Source organism: Monodelphis domestica, chromosome 1 (assembly GCF_027887165.1).
Source record: "Monodelphis domestica isolate mMonDom1 chromosome 1, mMonDom1.pri, whole genome shotgun sequence".
Classification (NCBI taxonomy): domain Eukaryota; kingdom Metazoa; phylum Chordata; class Mammalia; order Didelphimorphia; family Didelphidae; genus Monodelphis; species Monodelphis domestica.
The window spans coordinates 386,776,091-386,789,683 of record NC_077227.1 but is presented as its reverse complement, the minus strand read 5'-3'; the positions used below and the strand labels follow the sequence as shown (position 1 = coordinate 386,789,683).

The 13,593-nt window shown below is 38.4% G+C and overlaps 1 protein-coding gene across 2 annotated transcripts in view; it reads left to right on the top strand.

Annotated features, from left to right (window-relative positions):
* Positions 1-2,230: 2,230 nt before the first annotated feature.
* The window catches only part of LOC103104662 (serine protease inhibitor Kazal-type 1), a 35,490-nt gene continuing 24,127 nt past the window's right edge, over positions 2,231-13,593 (top strand). The window contains exons 1-2 of one of the 2 annotated variants that reach the window (XM_056811625.1): positions 2,231-2,418; positions 3,890-4,016. The gene's annotated coding sequence lies outside the window, so the exon portion shown is untranslated. Of the gene's footprint in view, positions 2,419-3,842; positions 4,017-13,593 lie in introns of those variants that run through there. The other variant, XM_007474082.3, reaches the window with a different exon arrangement.

The window sequence follows — 13,593 nt, the reverse complement described above, 5'->3', positions numbered from 1 at the left end:
ACTGTGGTATAATCGAACGTAATGGACTTCTCCATTAATGGCGGTGTAATGTCCCTGAACAATTTGCAGGGATCTAGGAGAAAAAAACACTATTCATAAGCAAAGGATAAACTATGGGAGTGGAAACACCGAGGAAAAGCAACTGCCTGAATACAGCGGTTGAGGGTTGAGGGGACATGACAGAGGAGAGACTCTAAATGAACATTCTAATGCAAATATTATCAACAAAGCAATGGGTTCAAATCAAGAAAACATGTAATGCCCAGTGGATTTACGCGTCGGCTATGGGGGGTGGGGGGAGGAAAAGAAAATGACCTATGTCTTTAACGAATAATGCTTGGAAATGATCAAATAAAATATATTTTTAAAAAAAAAGTGGTCTGAAAGTAGCTCTTATCTACTCCAGTGTTTTTGCCAAAATACCCCCAAATGGATTCATGAAGTATTAGACATACCTGAACAGCAATAACACATCATGGAAATATAATCAACAGGAATTGGCAGATGATTTATTATAGAGTATGATGAAGAGGGAGGGAGAAGAAGGAAAGAATGATTTTAAAGTTTTTTATCTAGTTGTTTTGAAGATAGTGCTGCTCTTTGCTGAAATAGGGAGGTTGGAGAGAAGGGTTATAAACTCATAGTAAGCACTACATTAATTTGTTCAATTGAATTGAATAGAATGTTAGTGTTTCTAGAAGTAGAAATGGGACTGATTGTGGATTCAAAGGATCTTCCAAGAGGAATCAGTCAACCAGTTGAGATTAAGTACATACCACGTGGCAGGAACTATGTTAAGCATTGGGGATATGAAAAGATACAAAAGAAAGTTCTTGCTCTCAAGGAGGTTACAGTGTAATGCAAGAGTTGCAGTTCATTGGATAGTGAGTCAGTCTTAGAGATTGGACATCTAAGGATTCAAATTTGGCCTCAGACACTTTCTAGCCTGGACAAGTAACTTAACCACCATTGTCTAGCTCTTATTACTCTGCCTTGGAGCCAATATTTGGTTTTGATTTTTAAAATAGAAAGTAAGGGAATTAAAAAAAAACAATCTAATGCAGTAGACAACATTTAAACAAATATATACAAACATACTAATCAAGCAATATACAGGATGATTAGGAAAAAAATAAGAAAAAAGGCACTAGGATTAAGAGGAGTAGAGGAAGACTTCCATTTGAGACTCAAAGGAAGCTAAGAATATGAGGGAGAACATTCTAGGCATAGGGGACAGGCAAAGAAAATGGCCAGAACCAAAAGATAGAATATCTTATTCTTGGAACAGCCAGGAGGCCAGTTTCACTGGATTGAAGAGTATGTGTGAGGTATAAGAAGACTGGAAAGGTTGGAGAGGGCCAATTCTGAAGGGCTTTGAATGCCAAATGGAACATTTTGTATTTGCTCCAGGAGGCAACAGGGAGTCATCAGAGTTTCCTTAGTTAGGAATAGGATGATAGGATCAAATCTGGGTTTTAGGGAAATTGCTTTGATGACCAAATGGGGTGTATTGGAATAAAGTGAGACTTGAAGCAGGAAGACTCAGCAGCAGGCTTTTGCTATAATTCAGGCTCTGAGGTGATGATAGCCTGTGGTACTAGGGTGGGTTCAGCCTCAGAGGAGGAAAGGAAGAGAGTGACATGATATGTTGAAAGGGAAATGCAGACTTTGGCAACTGATTGGATATAGGCTATGGTTGATATTGAGGAATGGGTGACTCCTGGGTAGTGAGCTTGAAGGACCAGGGAAATATTGCTCTCTTCAGAAATAAAGATAGTAAGAGGGCTAAGTGTTTAGTGGGAAAGTAACAAGTTCTCTTTTAGGCATGTTGAGATTAAGGTGTCTACTGGACATCTAGTTTGATATATCTCAAAGGCAACTGGAGATGTCAGCAGAGAGGATAAAACAGCAGAGTTTGTGAAGTAATGCTTATTTTGCCACATACTTGATTGTCTTCAGGTTATACCTTCTAAGCCAAAACAAATTTAAGACCATCCCTTATATTAAAGGTAATTATATCAAATTCCTAAGGTTCTTGTTTTATTTCAGGAGATGTCATTATCCATTTGTTTAAGTCTTGTCCAACTCTTTGTGACCTCATTTGAGGTTTTCTTGGCCACTAGAATGTGTCAACCTGGAAAAACACTGAACCACCATATTTAATAGAACAAATCTTTAATCAGAACAAAGGAGATAATAATGCTCAGATGGCCACCACACTAGAATCACACAAACACCACACAGAGTCAAGCTCTTGGACACAAGGAACACTGTCTCTCTGTGAAAAAACACCAGTATTAGGAATTTCCTTGGCCTAAAGAACTTTTCTATTCTGTTTATCCTTTAGGGAATATGAGGCAAAGGAGAACTGATTGATTACATGGAGGCTAGGGGAAATGGTTGGATCCTGAGAATAAGGTAACTGGGAGAGGCTAGGAGGGTACCTGGGAGTTGCCTAAATATAATAAAAAATACTAAGACTAAAAGGGTCCTTACATCCACCACTCCTTCCAGGGTGCTCAATGGTTGCTTGATGATTTATTGTTTAGTTGAGGACAAAAGTCAATGGTCTGGGGATTTCTTAAAGGCAAGTTCCCATGAGACAAGGGTTAATTCAGGGTTTTATGAAACAATTTTGTCATTTATCCCTTTAGGTCATAGTGATTCTGACATTGACCATAATAAGGTACAAAGTGCAGTAAGGGCAGGAGGGTCTGCGTGGCACTCTGTTACCAATAATGAAAGGGAGAGATTGGGCTGACACATTGAGAATTGACTTTTGGGGGCACCACTCCATCAGCAGAGAAGATGAGCATTGCACTTTGCAAGATCTTAATTACAGAAAAAATACCTCATTTCCTGTATTCTATCACATCTTTCCATTTTTGGAGGACTAAAGTAGACTTCAGTGACCACTGTCTTCTTTTGTAGAAATCTCCTTTGCAATAGAGAGGTTCTTACATTATTTCATTGCTGGAAAGGAAAAAATGAGAAATCTATAACCAAATTCTAAAAAAGTAACTGATTGACTCTGGACATTTGCTAATGTGCCTATAGGACTAAATTATGCCAGCATCTGCTGTAAACTTTCAGTATTTTTGGATTTATTGAAGTTTTCAGGCGGTCTTAAAAATTATTTGATATTGTTGCTTAGATCAATATTAAATGGTAACCTCATTGGCTAGCTTTTAACATTTTATTTTACTATTAAAATCCCCTTGTACCAAATAGAAATATATAAGCCATTCTTGTGAAAACCTTTTCCCCTACCTTTGAACACAATGGAAACATCCCCAAAATAACAACCAGTTTCCATATCACCTTTACCACCCTCCATTCTCTCTTGAGTTTCAGATGGCTTGAAAAAAGGGCGTAACTCAGCTTCTTGTCACTCAGGAGAGTAAGCCAGAGTCTGATGGCAGTTTGAGTTCCTGTATCTTGTATCCTTGTATCTTGTATCTAATATATCCTTATTATTCTCTAGTCAGGTCTGACTCTATAACCTTATTTGGGGTTTGATCCTGAAGTGCTTTACCATGTCTTTCTGAGTCTCATTTTACAGATGAGGAACTGAGACAGATGGAATTAAGTAACTTCCCCAAGATCATACAACTAGTGAGTTCAGATCTGAGTTTGTGAATTCTGTTTTTGGCTGGTTTGACTGAAGTCAGGAACCCAGGACTCCTCACATGCTTTTTCTGGACTGGGATCCCTCTAGCAACTTGGGGTTCCTAGGGGACCCCATATCCCTCTATATGAAGATGAATCTTCCTGATTCTAGGATTGGCATTCTATCCATTGTGTCACCTAGCAACCCCAATGTATTCTTGGACTGCATTAATAGAACTATGGTTTCAGAATGATGTGATGTCTCTACTATTTCCTGAAGGATTCTGAAAAGCTGAAGTGTGTCCAGAGGAAGTCAGTGAGGATGCTGAGAAGATTGGAGACTATGACCTATGAGGCTTAGTTGAAAGAAGTGAAAATATTTAGCTGAAATAAAAGAGAAACTCCAGGTAAAATATGGTCACTATCTCCAAACATTTGAAGGGCTATTATGAGATAGTTGAATGAGAGATCTGATTTATTGTGTTTGGCCCCAAGCAGAAGTAGGAAAGTAGGAAAACTTGGCAACCATCTCAGAGGGGCCATTTTCATCTGCATTCAAGGAGAAAATTCCTAGCAATGAGAGTCATACAAAATGTGTCATGAGCTGCAGTAGTAGGTACTAACATTCCCAGAGACAGAACTCTTGAAACAGATTCCTCTGACCACCTCTTAGGGATGCCGAGGAAGGAGTTTCTCCTTAGGGAAAGGTTGGACCAGAGGCTTTGGAAGCTCCCCACAAGTCTGAGATTTAATAGTATGAGGGTTGAATGACTTCTCATTCTACTTTGTCAGTGTCCTTGGTAAAATAAGTAGAAAATAAGACTAAATGGTGTGCTTCTGAAGCTCTATTAAATAAGCTGATTTAGAGAAGGCTCAGAATGTTGATTCCTTCTGTCATAGGGTCTCCAAGCATGTGTGCACTGGTAAGTAAGTATTTAACAACAGGTTTGGGGGAGGCTGAGGCAAGGAGGGAGAGAATAATGCATGTATTCATATACACCTTAAGTCTATAAAATAATAATAATAATAATAATTAACATTTATATAGAGCTTCCTGGGTCCCATGCACTATGCCAAGAGTTTTACAATTATTATCTCATGTGATTGTCACAGCAACCCTGGGAGGTAGGTTGCTATTCTCATTGCCATTTTATGGATGAGGAACCTGAGGTAAATAAAGATTAAGTCTTTATCCAGGGTCACACATTAAGTGTCTAAGGCTGGCTTTGAACCCAGGCCTTTCTGATTCTGGGATAAAAAATATTAACAAAACAAATCAAACCCTGATGTGTAGTGATGTGGGTTTTTTTGAGATTTTTGAGATCTAAATATTCACACTGAAAACTAACAATTGGCAGTTGGTTAGAGCTGGCTCTAACATCGGTAACCCTTAGAGTTAGCTAAGATAGCTTAAAGAAATTTCCTTTCCCAGACTGAACTTTCTGAGCCGTAATAATTAAATATGAATTTGACAAATATAAGAATTTTTAAAAATATTGTGTTCGCCGTTTATAAAAATAGTTAACTTTCTCAGTCAAAATGACTAAAATCAGGGGGCAGCTGGGTAGCTCAGTGGATTCAGAACCAGACCTAGATACAGGAGGTTCTAGGTTCAAATCTGACCTCAGACACTTCCCAGATATGTGACCCTGGGCAAGTCACTTGACTTGCTATGAAGATCAAAATTTTCTGGAGACTGAATATTGTATGTACCTCTAGTTAAAGATTTTTAGAGATATAAGATGGTTATGTCTACTGATTCGTGGGGAAACTAGGCATGCAAATCTGGGAGATTTCTATACGCTTGTTTCCCAATAGAATCACAGGGGAGTTTGTATAATTAGAATGTTTCTCCCCAGGAACTCTCTTTCCCAGCATCCCAGTTACCTATCTACGTAATGTACTAACATGGGGAAGGCATAACTTTTGTGTACCTCTGTCCTCACTCTGTTCTCCCAGGAACATGGCTATGGAGGTGGGGTTAGGTGAGAGGCAGGAGAATATTACTCAAGTGTTTTTTACCCGGGCTTTACTTTTGTTCCCTTTATTTCTTCTACTCCAAGTGATTATTAGTAAACTTTATAAAATATAATTCTTGGAGTTATTGGATATTAATTTTAATCTTATATGAAAGAGATAAAAATAAAAACCAGCTAATACTAAATAAAATTCTAATTGAGTATCCTATTATCAAACCAAAAACACTATAAAAATGCTTGTTAAGGCCAATATCAGATCTCCATTGCAAGATTTAAATACTAGAAGTACTCATATGACAATTTCATTTTCAGAACAATTTTTAAATTAAGTTCAAAATTCTCAAAATGAAAAATTCAAAAATTAAATTCAAACTTCTTACTTCCACTTGTGGATAATAAGATGCTAATATATCTTTTTAATAATCTATCTTTTGGGGGAGAATGTGATGCTGAGGATCTAAAAACAACTCTTTTTATTCACTTTAACTGCTTATTTAACTACTACACAATGCTCAAATGGATTGAACGTTTCATTCACATTAACAACTATTTAAAGAATTTATTTCAGATCCCTTGAGCTCGTGTCCATTTTTCATATACATGTTTTATGTATATACGTGAATGAATCCCAAATTAAAAACTACATCCATGTGATTGAATGTCTGAGGTATAATAACTAAATTGACAAAACCAAAATTCACCTTACTCAAACTTTACTAAGTGGATTTATACCTTGGTCTCACAAAGTAGAGGCCATATTTTCTCATTGTTTTTATACACACATATTTCCAAAGGCATCATAATGAGTAACGGATAGATGATAATCTTACAGTATTCATCTGCTTGATTGTTTGAATGACTAAACCTTTATAGTACCTCTAACTTCAATTCATATGTTTCAGCATTAGCCCAAGACAATATCATCTTTCATGATAGAAAACTTGCCACAAGAGGAAAAACAAGAGAGAAAAAAACTAAGAAAAGGGAGAAGTACTCCCCTAATTTGGAGTATTAATTAATGCCAGCTTGCAGTTAGAAATGATGCACAGTCATGTATAGGACTTGCCTGGTATAAAACTTAAGTTTCATCCTAGGGAAGACAGGCAAGCACCCTTCTCAGATTTCCAATGATTTGGGACTATACCTGCAGTTACTAGAAGATACTGCATTGGACTTCTTACATCAAAAACCATTTTTTCCATAGCATTTCTTCTAATTACATCGCCATATGCCTTTCCCTCAAATGACAGTTTTCTGTAATCATGTTTAGGGTTGAATATAACTATCTCCTGTTGTTACAACATAAAACTCATCAGGCTCCCGTATTCTTTCCTAAATTCTTCTGACATTTCATTGATAATTGATTACATTCTCAAATTCCACATAGATAAGGGACACATGATAATTTACCCGCAGTTAGAAAAGCATTCTGGAAAATTACTGTAAATCTCCAATTTAACAGGTGATATGTTATATTAAATCTTGTAACAAAATAAAATAAAACTGAGTTGAAACTTTTCTATTTTAGTTGTAATCAGCACTCACAAAGTATTTTGCCAAGTACTTCTTGTGCATTTGCAATAAGCAGTCAGTTTTACAGTTTACCAAACCCAAATCAACTTTCCCACACTCCAGAATACATGTGTTAACTAGAAAAGCCCTGTTCTCTAAGAAGAAGAATAGCTTAAAAACATTGAAATCATAGCATTCATGAAAAGAGTTAATAGGAAGAATAAAACTGCATCACATTACTGGCATAATTTCATTGTCATTCATTTTCTTTATTCATTATTTTCCACATTCACCATACCAAGGTCTATAAGGAAAGTCCTAAAATAAAGTGATGAATGCTGGGTCTGTCTTTTGTCTTCTATGAGAGACTCCTATACCTGGATCACGAGTTCTATATTCTCAGCTACTGGAAAATCAACAGTTAGTACAAAATTAAACCTTAGTAGCTAACATTTAGATTAAATACATTTAAGGCTGTTTTAGAGAAACTTCTATCTGAGAAATACAATACAGAGAAAACCTAGAACTTAAGTTCTCAAGCTTCTATAAGAAGCTTTAAAATTTTTTACGAGCATTATCACAAGTCCTCAATTCTAGCATTTCAATTCCTGAGGAACTTTCCTCCATTTTAATTGGTCCAAAGCAGTGTAAAAAGGGAAATAAGTAACCCCTAATGATGCTATTTGCTAGCTGGGCTATCCTTCCCCTTAACCAGAGGGTCTCAAGGGGTTTGTCCCTGTGATGAAAACTGAGTACAGGGAGAGATAGGATCCTGTGTTCAGATAAGAGACATCTATGGGGTAAAGTATGGACAATTTGCCAGGGCTTAGCGAAATGCCTGGCGCCCCTAGCTGACATTTCTGATACAGACCCTGTCAGAGAGGCTGTCAGCTTTATGTTTGAGGTAACTGAAGCCTCTTAGAACTGCCTCCCCAATTGGCCCCTTTCACCCTCTACCTCCCTTTATATCTTCCAAAGATTTATCTGACTACATTGGAATATAATTTATAGATGGTTTATTGATATAACTAGCAAAGGAAAGGTTTAGGAAAGTGGGATTCAGGAGATCCTTAAGCTCTCTGTCCAGGTTGGTCTTAAGTTCCTGGCTTTGGCCACCAGCCAGGACCAGTCTAGAAAGCAATTCTTCCTTTCTCCCCAGCTCTACTAACTTAAACTAAATGTCTATGTATGCGCTTGAGCATTGTGGTTAAGAGGTTACAGAGACAGGTGGTTTCTTCAGGTTAGACACACAGATTGCCCTCCTGGGATTAATCCCTCTTTGGCTAATCGGAAATGTCTGACCACCAAGTTCTTGATAAGATGAGATTTGAGACAATTAATGAACTCCAGAGACATAGCAGTCAATTTGGGACACTCTTGGGAATCAGATGAGATTTGCAATTCAGGGCTCAGGAAAAGTTGTCTCCCTCTTCAAGGCTCGGGACCAAACCCCCTCCTTCGTCACTTGAAAATCCTTCTCAGGCTCCCTCTGCAACATTCCAAACAGACCTTTCAGTCTGTCAGTCATGTCTTTTGCTGTGTTCCATCTGCACTCTGAATGCACACCTCTATTCCTACAGCAGTTTTCCACATTGAGTTTAAGCAATTGGGGTTTAAGAGCCTAGACTCCAACTTTTCAGCCTAACTCCATTCAGTGCTTCAGCCAACCATCCAGTCCGATTCTTTGCATCTCTTATCTGTGTAGCACACCATCCCCTTTCCTACTTCCCCCAGCCCAGCGATAGCAAATATTTTAGAGATGGGCTGCCACCCCCACCCTAACCTCCAGACTGAGTGCCTTAACTTCCCCTCCCCCTCCCCAAACCTGTGTGCCCTGCCCCTCCCCCAAACCAAGTGCCAGGCATGCCCTGTCTGCCCCCTTATCCCACACAGGGAGGGAGGAAGCTCTCCCATTTAGCTGCTGGGCAGAGAGGTGGATGAAATGACAAATGTCCTCAGCCAGTATAGGGGATAAAGTGTCACAAGGGATAAAGATGGCACGTGTGTTCCACCTTCCTGAGACCTGCATATCTCCTGATAAACAGTTTCTCCAATTTCTAGCTCTTCTCCCAAGTCACCTACCCCTGCCACTCACATGTCAACCTCAAACCATTCCCAAAATCATAGATGTCACCACCTCCAGCCCCCCCCCAAAGTAAGCTGTAATCACAAATCTCCTGCCCCCTGGTTTGTCAAGTACAGCTCTCCCATAAAATCAATAAAACCCTATTTTTTTTGTTCATTTAGTCAGGCAGACTCCCATTGGGTAGCTTCCTCTTGGTCATCTATCTCACTAATAAACCCTTTTAGCCTCATTGAAATACCCTTGAGGTGGGAAATCCTGGGAATCAGCACAGCTTTCCACACAACATGCTACCCTTCCTCAGGTACTTGCAGTCTTTATGACTCAGCAAATCTCTTAACCTTTCTGTGCCTCAGTTTTCTCATTTGTAAAAAAAGAGATAGTTGGTGTTGATGGTCTCTTCAAACTCTAAATATATGTCAGACCTGGTTGTCTTCAGGAATGACTAAAGTGAAGCCAAATTGCATTAAAAATCCTTTCATTGTTGTTTTTTTTTTTAATAGAGCAAAAACCAGGATGTTTCATACAGTTAAGTAATTAGGTAATTTAAGCCCCTGAAATTTGAATGTGCATAGCCATGTCTGTATTACATCCTGTATTCACTCTTTTCATTCCTTCTAATCTCTTTTCTTTTCCTGTTCTCTCTGATACTCTTTTTCAGATCTGTTCTAATACTCTTGCTCCTTCCCCATAATATATTCCTATTGAGATCTTTCCAGAAAATATTAACATCATTCCAGATAAAGGGATGCAGATGGGACCTTGAGAGACTCAGGATGTTCCTTCTTCAGCAGTGAGCAGTTTAATGAGAAAGACCATTGACCATTTATTTCCCTCCCTTGGAGTTATATCCCCTTTTCTTTCCTCTTGCTACTATCTCCTACTCCCATTTTTTTCTTTTAAAAAAATCAAAAGATGAAAATGTAATGACCAAAAAGCTCCCTTCTCCCCAATCCCCACCTGAGACCAAAGCCCCCCTTTCCCCTCCCCCCAGCACCTGCCATTACCTGGAACAAAATCTGCCACAATAGTAAAACTGGTAGGACTCCAAGAATTCCCTGGCAGACCCAGACAAATGATCTCCTCCATTACTGACCATCAGACCTGAGAATTTCCATCCTGCAGAGACTGAAGTTCTATACTCCTTTAAGGCCATCCAATCATCTGGATACAAGTACCCAAACTTTGTCCAAAGGAGACAACCCAGATTACTTAATCCCAGACTACCACCCTAAAAATATTTTCCCCTTCCCCACTCCACTGGGGACCCCTAGTCTTCTACAGATTGTGGGGTTCCCCCATGCTCTCACTTCCTCCCCCCTCCCCATTCCACTGCCATCAGTTTCTCATCTCTCTCTGGTCCCTCCTTTACTTCAATAAAACCTTGTTACATTACTCAATTTCTCTATCTCATTAGTCTCTGGTTGGACCCCTGTCAGCCAGGTCTGAAAATATTATCCTTTGATCTCAATTGTACATTATGTCTGGATATCAGTGAATTATAATCAGGTAAATTTCCTTGTGAATACATGAAAGATGATAAAGAAACCTGATTTGGGGGGCAGCTGTGTAGTTCAGTGGATTAAGAACCAAGCCTAGAGATGGTAGGTCCTAGTTTCAAATCTGGCCTCAGACCCTTCCTAGCTGTGTGACCCTAGGCAAGTCACTTAACTTCTATTTCCTAGCCCTTTCCACTCTTCTGCCTTGGAACCAATATGCAGTATTAACTCTAAGTTGGAAGGTAAGGGTATATAAAAAAACCGAAAAAAAACTTTTTTTTAATGGTGTGAGGGAACTTCTGCTATGCTCAATACAGCACTCTGGACTCTGGATAAAGAGATACATACCTTCCTAAGATGACAAAGGGATTTCTTGATTGTCCTATAAGGTTCAGGCATACAAAGATAATTGTAGACTGAAAATCAAGAGGATGGACTCATTCTGGACATTCTGAAACTGTCTGCCTTTGATATATCTCCCACCTCTTGTCAGGGGCAATGGTGGTTTTCAGCCAAAGCACATGGCTGTGGAGACATGTCCATCTTCAGCAGACCTGAAATTGCCCTTTGAGTCTCTGGGCTGCCTTGTTTTGCCTTTCTTCTTCCTTTACTGAGCTCAGATTGGTAGTCAATAATCTTGTGATATAGATATATCAAGTCCTAACAGTCATTTCATGGATCAAGAGGTTCTGAGTTCAGGTTGAGGTGGTAAACGATCAGAGAGAGAATTTACTTAACAACGTATTTTCATTTTTTTTCTTCAGAGTTATTTTCTTTTCTCTATTGTATATAATAACAATTTTCCACATCACTATTAGGGATTTATAAGATCCAAACTGTCTCCCTCCTTACCTTTCCTCCCACCTCCTGGAGATGGTAACAATTTAATCTGAATTATACATGTATTATCATGTGAAAACTATTTCCATATTGTTCATGATAGTAAAAGAATACTTATAAAACTAAAATCCTGAAAATAAAATGCAAATAAAGTAATAAAAGATAGCATGTTTTATATTCTAACTGAAGCAATTCTGTGTGAACTGGTATGATATTCAGGAATTGATACAGAGTGAGAGGAGCAGAACCAGGAGAACATTGTACACAGAGACTGATACACTGTGGTACAATCGAATGTAATGGACTTCTCCATTAGTGGCAATGCAGTGATCCTGAACAACCCAGAGGGATCTATGAGAAAAAAAACTCTATCCACATTCAGAGGAAAAACTGTGGGAGTAGAAACACTGAAGAAAAACAACTGCTTGATTACATGGGTTGAGGGAGATATGATTGGGGATGTAGACTCTAAATGAACATCCTAGTGCAAACTTCAACAACATAGAAATAGGCTCTGATCAAGGACACATGTAATACCCAGTGGAATTGTGTGTCAGCTGTGGGAAGGGAGAGGTGAGGGGAGGAAGGGAAGGAATATGATTCTTGTAACCATGGAATAATGATCTAAATTGACTAAATAAAATTTTAAAAGTAAATAAATAAAGGACTAAAACAATAAAAAAATTCCCTTCTTTTAACTAACCATAGAAACCAGACTATCCCTAATTATATTCCTAGAGTATCCTGCAACTTTGCTAAAGTTGTTGATTATTTCCACTAGCTTTTTAGTTGATTCTCTAGAATTCTTTAAGTAGACCATCATATAGTTATAGTTTAGTTTCCTCATTTCCTATTTTAATTTCTTCATTTTTTTTAAATTTTCTAATTGCTACTGCTAGTGTTTCTGGTATAGTATTAAATAATAGAGGTGATTATGGGCATCCATGCTTCACTCCTGATCTTATTGGGAAGGCTTCTAATTTATCATCATTGCAGATGATGCTGATGGCTTTAAATACATACTGTTCATTATTTTTATGAAAGACCCTTCTATTCTTATACTTTCTAGTGTTTTCAATAGGAACGAGTTGGTATTTTGTTTTTCAAAGGCTTTTTTTTTGCATCTATTGAAATAATAATGTGATTTTTGTTAGTTTGATTGTTGATATGGTCAATTATTTTTTAAACATTATATTATTTGGTCATTTCTGAGCATTATTCATTGGAGACAAAGATCATTTTCTTCCTCCCCTCCCCCCCACTATCCCATAGCGGACGCACGATTCCACTGGGTATCACAAGTGTTCTTGATTCTAACCCATTTGCATGTTGTTGGTGTTTGCACCAGAGTGTTCATTTAGAGTTTCTCCTAAGTTATATCCCCTCAACCCCTATAGTCTAGGAGTTGGTTTTCCTCAATGTTTTTCCATCCACAATTTATCCCCTACTTGTGGATAGTGGTTTTTCTCCTAGATCCCTGCAGATTGTTCAGGGACATTGTATTGACACTAATGGAGAAGTCCATTACCACACTGTGTCAGACTCTGTGTACAATGTTTTCCTGGTTCTGCTCCTTTCGCTCTGCATCACTTCCTGGAGGTTGTTCCAGTCTCCATGGAATTCCTCCACTTTATTATTCCTTTTAGCACAATAGTATTCCATCACCAACATATACCACAATTTGTTCAATTCCCCAATTGAAGGGCATCTTCTCATTTTCCAATTTTTGGCCACCACAAAGAGCGCTGCTATGAATATTCTTGTACAAGTCTTTTTCCTTATTATCTCTTTGGGGTACAAACCCAGCAGTGCTATGGCTGGATCAAAGGGCAGACAGTCTTTTATTGCCCTTTCTGCATAGTTCCAAATTGCCCTCCAGAATGGTTGGATCAGTTCATAACCCCACCAGTAATGAATCAGTGTCACAGCCTTGCCGCATCCCCTCTAGCATTCATTACTTTCCTTTGCTGTCATGTTAGCCAATCTGCTAGGTGTGAGGTGATATCTCAGAGTTGTTTTAATTTGCATCTCTCTGATTATAAGTGATTGAGAACACTTTCTCATGTGCTTA